This window comes from Austrofundulus limnaeus, unplaced genomic scaffold, assembly GCF_001266775.1.
Source record: "Austrofundulus limnaeus strain Quisiro unplaced genomic scaffold, Austrofundulus_limnaeus-1.0 Scaffold117, whole genome shotgun sequence".
Taxonomy (NCBI): Eukaryota; Metazoa; Chordata; class Actinopteri; order Cyprinodontiformes; family Rivulidae; genus Austrofundulus; species Austrofundulus limnaeus.
In genome coordinates, this window is record NW_013952519.1 from 1,602,255 (window position 1) to 1,610,235 (window position 7,981).

The 7,981-nt window shown below is 35.4% G+C and overlaps 1 protein-coding gene across 2 annotated transcripts in view; it reads right to left on the reverse strand.

Annotated features, from left to right (window-relative positions):
• Nucleotides 1-7,981, reverse strand: part of LOC106521892 (phospholipid-transporting ATPase ID) — a 51,665-nt gene that overhangs the window by 36,521 nt on the left and 7,163 nt on the right. For both annotated transcript variants that reach the window (XM_014014651.1, XM_014014652.1), the window contains exon 2: nt 3,766-3,837. The gene's annotated coding sequence lies outside the window, so the exon portion shown is untranslated. The remainder of the gene's footprint in view (nt 1-3,765; nt 3,838-7,981) is intronic.

Genomic DNA, 7,981 nt, shown 5'->3' on the forward strand with positions numbered 1-7,981 from the left:
GTGTGTGTGTGTGTGTGTGTGTATTAGCTCTGGACACTTCCTTGTATCTGAGGCAGGACACACAGCCTTATATGGTGTTTTTGGGGTGGTAATTATGCTAATCTCCTCTCGCGTGCACGAGCAGCTGGATACGAACAGGTGTAATTTACGCAGCTCATTTACACACTTTTCCTGAAGATAGAAGAGTTTGTTGAATCTGACGAGACATGTTCGTACAAACCCTTTGTTTGAACAAAAGTAAGAGAAATTTAGGAGAAGAATACGAACATGTTCTTGCATGAGGCCCATTGTTTGTGAAAATGTGGTTTTAAAACAGACACTGGCTGTCTCTACTGAAGGCAAATTAGCGGCTGACGTTCTGCAAGTTTAGCTGCACGTGTCTGTTTAGCTTACCATTTTTTATTTCAATGAACCACTTGATACCTCTCAGCTTTTAAAAAACAAGTTACAGAACAAAAACACGTCTCACTGAGGCTGAGAATCAAACCCAGCAGGATTCAGACACTGACTTCATTCGACAAATATGTTTACTGATTTATTAGCAGAACAACTTTATTCTAACCACAAATGAAGAAACTGCAAAAATTCTCTCCAGACTCAACGAGTAATTTAAAACAAAAACACTTGACGATGTTATTTTCCCTTTATAACTGATACAATTTAGTTTTCCCTTCTTCTTCTCTTCCTCCCGATTACCTACCTTTATCAAAATCAGCTAAAACACAAGAAAAGTTACAAAACTTTTAGTTTCACAAATGATTTGAAAAGACCCATAAATAATATGTATGAATCAAACATGAAATGTTGTTAAAATCTTGAATTCAAAAAGATTGACAGTCATGTTATGTTCCCAGGGGGACAGATTTGAGCGTGACACTGACCGAGGGCAAGCTAGGGTGGATTGCAAGTGAAATTTCATTCACCGTAAGCAATAATACTGCTTTAGCTGTTCGTTTTGTGTAGCTTGATAAAACAGAACAGTTTTAAAATTATAAACCGAGTTGCACTTTGGAATTAAATCACATCGATGCTTCCTGCAAAAACAGGTCAGAAGGTTTCGCACTTGGCTTCAAACCGCAGTGGGAAAGAAAAGCAGAGAGGATGAATCAGACCGTGTCGAGGTTTAACTTCAACCACCTTCACCAAAAGAAAACAATGACCCACTTTCCTGTTTTTTTAATTTGGTTTTTCCTTTAACGTACACTAACACCTCCTCTACACACGCAGTGTTAACGTGCATCACTTTAAAGTCTCAGTTATTTTAAAGGACCAAAAGCACCAGATACACATCTGATCTGGTTTCACAAGAACAAAAAATAAATAAATAAATAAATAAATAAATAAATAAATAAATAAATAAATAAAACAGTTATCATTCAGAGTATATTGACTACTACCACACTAGGTTTCTATGGAGGACAAAAACTGACATAATTAGAAATAAAAGCAGAAATATATATAGAGAGATATAATTTATTGAAACTAGGCTGGAAAATTAAATGATAAAACATGAGGTAAAGTTATCTTATTTATTTATTTTATTTATTTCTTTTATTTCTTTAAAAACAGCCAAATATATGTAAAAAACACAAATCACAAATAAAATGAAAGGCGCCAGAAAGAAGAAAAAAATCTTATAATATAAATTTTTTTAGTTAATTGGTGCATTTAAAGTGCCCGCGATATCAAATAGTTGTGATAAATGTGAATGCGTTTTTGGAAAAGAGAACAGTAGCTGCGTTTCCATTAGAAATGTGCGCAAAACTTTGTCGATATTCTGTTAATGTCGAAAAACACATTTTTCCAATTGTGGGGTTTTGATTAAGTAAGACATGCTATTAAAGTCACACGTGAATTTGTTTGTTCTCGCCATTACAAATATTACAAACATGGCGGCGATGGATGTAAACACATGCTTAATGCTACTACGGCACTAGCGCTCATCATCAGAGGAGACGTCGGCGTGTTTTCGAGGCTTTCGAGCGGCGAGCCGCTCATATTTGTGAGCGGCTACGTTTGCGGCGTTTTTGGGAAATTGTAGTCGGTGAGTTTACTACTTTCTTTTACAACTTTGATGATTTTAATAATGCTACTTCCTGTTAGCTTCTTCGTCGTCATCTTATTCGCCAGTAGAAACAGCCGGTTGTTGATCACGTGACTCCCGTGATGCGAAAAAAGTGTTTCCATTGCAGTTTTGCGAAAAACACCAATTTCGATACGGCTAAAAAAACCACCTCATCCTAGCGCAAAAACATTTTGTCGAAAAAAGTAAAATTTTTCGAAACTGACGTGTTTCCATTGAGCAAATTTATTTTCGAAATTCTAATTTGCGCATTTACATGGTCAGTGGAAACACACATTGCAAAACAAATTTCACACCATTGAGATGAACAGTTGTTGAGAGATTTGCAAGTAAAGAAACAGGAAGTGATGTCAAAGGGGAATGTCTGCATGTAAAGAGAGCAATGCCACAATAATTAGAGAAAAATCTGATGTTTCTTTAGACTAGTTTGAGTCACTTTCAGAGTTGGAGAAGAGTTTAAAAAAAGATTGTTTCAATAAACAAAGACTAGAGAATTTCTTCTCTTAAAGAGTTCCCCTTTGATGTCACTTCCTGTTTCACTTTGCTGAGCCAAATTCAAGAGAAATTATGCCAGTTATGAGACAAAACGGGTAAAATCATGTGTATTATGATCATTTTCTTAAATATAAATATGCTTTTCTTTGACTTTTTGTATTTGAAGGATGACCATGTCACAAGCCCTTTAAGTGTATTTACTTATAAGTTTCTGCTTTTATTTCTAACTATGACAGATTTGGTCCTCCATAGATTTTAGCACATTATCTTTAAAACTGGTTGTTAGTAACCATCTTAAATTGAGTTGGCTAAAAATGAAAATAAATTAAAAGTTAACTACAATTAAGTAATCATAACCTGTCATAGACACCGACCCAGTGATTATTACACAAACACATTATTGCTGCACCTCTGCCTCAATCGGCGAGCGATAACGTTTTAACAGGAACTGATCATCAACCCATACGGCGCTATGATAATCCTACTTTTCTTTTTATTTTGCTTCCAAGGAGCCAGATTCCCTGTAATGTTTGAAAGTGGTTTTAGTCAATGATTCTCCAGGTCTCATAAAAGTTTTAATGTTTTTTTTTTGTTTGTTTTGATTTTGCTTTTTTATTCATTTGAGGTCAAAAATTACTTTAAACTTGACTAATTCTGACAACAAACCGTCACATCTACAAGTCTGTGTACTAAAATTACACTTTGTTTTTACAGCAGAGGTGATTTTCAACATTATCAGACGCAACGGTTGAATGTCCCGACTGCCCTTGAACTCACCGCCCTTTAAACGAGCCATCAAACAGGTACTGCAGTTATTCCAGGTAAACAAAGACGTGTAAAAGTATCCCTGTGTCGGAGTCACCTGTGACTGGCTTCACGGGTCAAAGGTCGCGCTCATGAATGGCTCCCCTGTACTATCAGCAGCCTCCTGCTCCTCAGCTGAACACTGCTTCATTATCAAACCTGACCGCTTCTTTACAGGAGGGAAAAAAAAGTGACTAAACATCCCTTTTTGTATTTAAAACGTTGAAATTACTTCGTCTTTCCTGCTAAAACTGAACTCCACAGAATGTTTTTTAAAGGTCACATATTATTTTGTGCTAAAAGTATTTTGTTGAATGCTGACTAGCTCATTTTTTAATGTCATATTTTAATTGTAAGGTGGGAAACGTCAGCTCTGTACTCACCATGATGCACTCAGAAACAGTGGAGGGAGGCAGGAGTTATTGCGCAACAGTTTCCATCCTTCAGAGAACGACCTGCAGATTAAAAAAAAAACTGTGAATACAGCTGTTGTGTTTTTGTCGTGTTCTCCTAACGTGTGTTTTTTCCAGCAGCTGAACTGAAGGAAACTTTAAAAAGGAGAGGAACACAGGCAGAGGAGAAATTTAAAACTTTACAGGCTTTAAAAGGCAAATGTTGATGGAAGGAGAGCGCTTTAATAAACACCGGACCCCTGGAGCCAGATGTTTTACTGACTCCCAAAAATACACAGGAGATAAAATGACTGCAGTTTTTTTTTTATCATGATGCTTTCAAGTGTCTTTAATTCTTCATGTTTCCTTCAGATTTGAGAACCATCCTGGTTTGGACTTTAAGAACCGCTCAGCATTCCTAAACCCCCCCAGCCTGGTTCTCCTGCTGAATCTCCATCAACAAGTCGTCCTCTTATCAGGATTCTCACTAATAATAGCTCCTACATGTTTCAGAGCCTCCTAATCTGCAGGGAGTGAGAGCAGAAAAACTCATATTAACAGATTATTTAATCAGATGATCTTTGACCTTTTCTATAAACAGTTGGACAGGTTTGGACTAACGATCGAATAAAACTAATTATTAAAAGAATTATGTATACTGAAGGGTTTTATTACTACTAATCAAAAAACAAAAACAAAACCATGCAAAACATTTGCTGTAAGCTCAAAATAGCAACATTGTAGCTAAAAGAAACTCAAATTACTGTTAAGGTTAGCAAAACAGTAGCTAAAAATTGTTTTGGCAACAGAGGCTAAAAGCTAAATGTAGTGAATCCATGCTAGACACAGGAGCTCAAATTAGCAACACTAGCTAAACTGCTCAAATCAGCTTAAGTTTACCAAGACTGTAGCTAAAAAAATGAAATTTACAAAATAAATGTAGCAAAACCATGCTAAATGTTTGATATAAGCTTAAATTAGCAACACTGCACATAAAAAGCTCAAATTAGCTAGATATACTGTTAATTTTTAGCAAAACAGTAGCTAAAATATTTTTGCAACAGAGGCTAAAAGCTAAATGTAGCAAAACCATGCTAGACATTTGCTATGTGCTTAAATTAGCAACACTATAGCTAAACTGCTCAAATCAGCTTAAGTTTACCAAGACTGTAGCTAAAAAAAAAGGAAATTTACAAACTAAATGTAGCAAAACCATACTAAATGTTTGCTATATGCTTAAATTAGCAACACTGCACCTAAAAAGCTCAAATTAGCTAGATATACTGTTAAGGTTAGCAAAACAATAGCTAAAAACTAACTTTTTTACACCAGTGGCTAAAAGCTAAATGTAGCAAAACCATCTTAAACATTTGCTAAGGTTTCAAAATTAGCAACATTGTAGCTAAAATGCTCAAATGAGATAGATACAGTATACTGATAATTGTTAGCAAAACAGTACCTAAAAATATTTTTCCAACAGAGGCTAAAAGCTAAATGTAGCAAAATCATGCTAAACATTCGCCATGAGCTCAAATTAGCAACACTGTAGCTAAAAAGCTCAAATTAGATAGATATACTGTTAAGGTTAGCAAAACAGTAGCTAAAAACTAACTTTTTACACCAGTGGCTAAAAGCTAATTGTAGCAAAACCATGCTTAACATTTGCTATGGGCTCAAATTAGCAACACTGTAGCTAAACTGCTCAAATCAGCTATATTGTTAAGGTTACCATGACTTATAAAAGAGTGGCTAAAAGCTAAATGTAGCAAAACCATGCTAAACATTTGCTAAGAGCTCAAATTAGCAAAATCGCAGCCAAAAGCCTGATGTAGCAAAACAGCTAAACTCTAAATCAGCACGAGTAGCAAAAAGCTAAAAGGAGCATAAGACAAAAACAGGTATAAAATATGTTTTAAAGAAGTTAAATTAAAGATCTGAAGGTATGTCTCTGAGTAAAGTGTTGGTAAATAAAATGAATTAATTCAAAAAGTGTGGAAGTTATAAATATTAAAAGTCAGATCATGTTATTCCTGATAGAGACAGCTGTTTTAATGTAGGAATGGTTAAAAAAGTTTGCAGACGTGATTTGATAATCAGTAAAACAACAGCGTGATGCTGACTCAGCATTCATACAAATTAAAAGTTTCAACAGTTTACTGCAGCACAGAATAAAAACCTGCTCATCTGATCTGAGCTTCTAATAACTTGTCAATAACAGGAAAAAAAACAAATATTTCTTTTTAACAGTAACTCTGGTTAAAGAGGAAGTCGGTTAAAAAAGGGAAACTCGTTAAAACAGCTTTAATGCAGCTTTAAAAACAGTGAGAGTTTTATTTACAGCTTTAACTAAAGCATTGACGAGTTATTTGATTATTAAAATGGACACAAATTGCTTTATGAGACGTCTGTGATTCGATCAACAAATTAAAAAAAGGAAGAAAGAAATCTTTTTATGTTACAGCAGAAAGTGAAATGAATCAAAACGTTCTGAAGTTTGATTAAAACAAGTAAAAAAATGTGAACTGAGTATGAAAACCAGTAGAAACAGGTTCCAGTTTCATTCCTTTTATCGCTTATAAAGTTTACTTCAGGTCGTTGACTTTTTACAGCTAAAGTAAATATTCTTCTTCACGTCTCTGTCGATCACATCATTCAACGGAGACGTGTTGGACTGAACTGAGTTTCAGTCCGTTGAGCTCTTACAGTTTTAATGAGATGTTTTGAGTCAGGAGGACACAAAATATTTCCATAAAGCAGAAGTTTTTCTTTGTATTTAAATGTAGTTTTTATTCGCACAGCATCAGAAGAAGTCGCCGAGTCATATAATTAGTAGGGCTGTGTATTGGCAAGAATTTGGCGATACGATACATATCATAGCAGAGGGGTCACGATACGATATATCCCGATATATTGCGATACTGTAAGCAAGGCGATATATTGCGATATATTGCGATTTTTTTGTCCAAAAATTCTATTAAATAAAAACCTCTTATTGGAAAAAAAAGAAGAAAAGCTAATGTTTACTCACAATGCTAATGCTACCCTTACTCTCTGGCGCTCAAGAGGTAGAGGAGCCAAATGGCTGGCTCACTGCTGCCAACTAGTGGTCAGAGGCTGAACTACAACATAAAAATGAACGGCTGGCAGGAAAGTTGACATTTTAAACATCAAAAAAAAAAATCGATACAGGGCTTTAGAATATCGATACAGTATCGGGAAATGAAATATCGCGATATTTCAGTGTATCGATATTTTCTTACACCCCTAATGATTAGCATTTTAGCATTTTACTGTTTTGTTAACCCTAGAAGGTCTCTCAGTGACTTCTTTAGGTTTGTTTTTGTTTCTAACAGAATGCGGTCCAAAAAGTACAGAAATGAGTGAAACTTTGCAGACTCAGGACTTCACCTCACCACAGATCTGCACAGAAACAATCACATTAACTCTGCAGCCTTTCTGCAAGAGCAAAAAAAAATCTGTTGTGTATTCCCATAAAGCATGGTTAACAACCACAAACATGTTTCACATTTGCTTCAGGGGAAATAACGGGGGGGGGGGCTGCTGCTTCAGATCAAAAGTCAAATGAGGAACTGATCTGAAACATTAAAGCACTTCTTATAGAAATGTGGATTTAAATAATATGATCTTTTATTTTCTTTTTATTTCACACAGATTCAAACACAATTACTTTTATCCAACTGAGAAATGAAGCAGTTAAAGCTATTCTTGATGAATCTTGTAAATAACATGAAACACAGTCTGATCTCACATGATTTGTTAGAGCTTACATGCTGTGAATCACTCTCAGCTACTACATAAAATTTTAGCTCTGTGTCGGTCGGACATCAGAAAGAAATCCATCTAACTTGAACTCACGAGGATCTCGGCTTGTTTATGTCAGATTTTCTGCGTTAAAGTCATGTAAACAGGGTTAGAAACTGATTTTCTTCATATAAAAAGGGTCAAACTCATAGCCCGCGGGCCAAATGTGGCCCAACACAACATTTTATGTGGCCCACGAGACCCTAAAATATGTATCAATGTCTTAAAATAAGCTGCTTCAAATCCGGAATTGACAAGATCTCCCATAGTGCATGTTGATTATTTTATCCATAAAACAATGGCTTTAGTATTGAACACATGAAGGGAGGTGTAAAAAGGCATGGAAAGCCAAGACACCAGCTGAACTCTCTCAGTAATTAGAAAG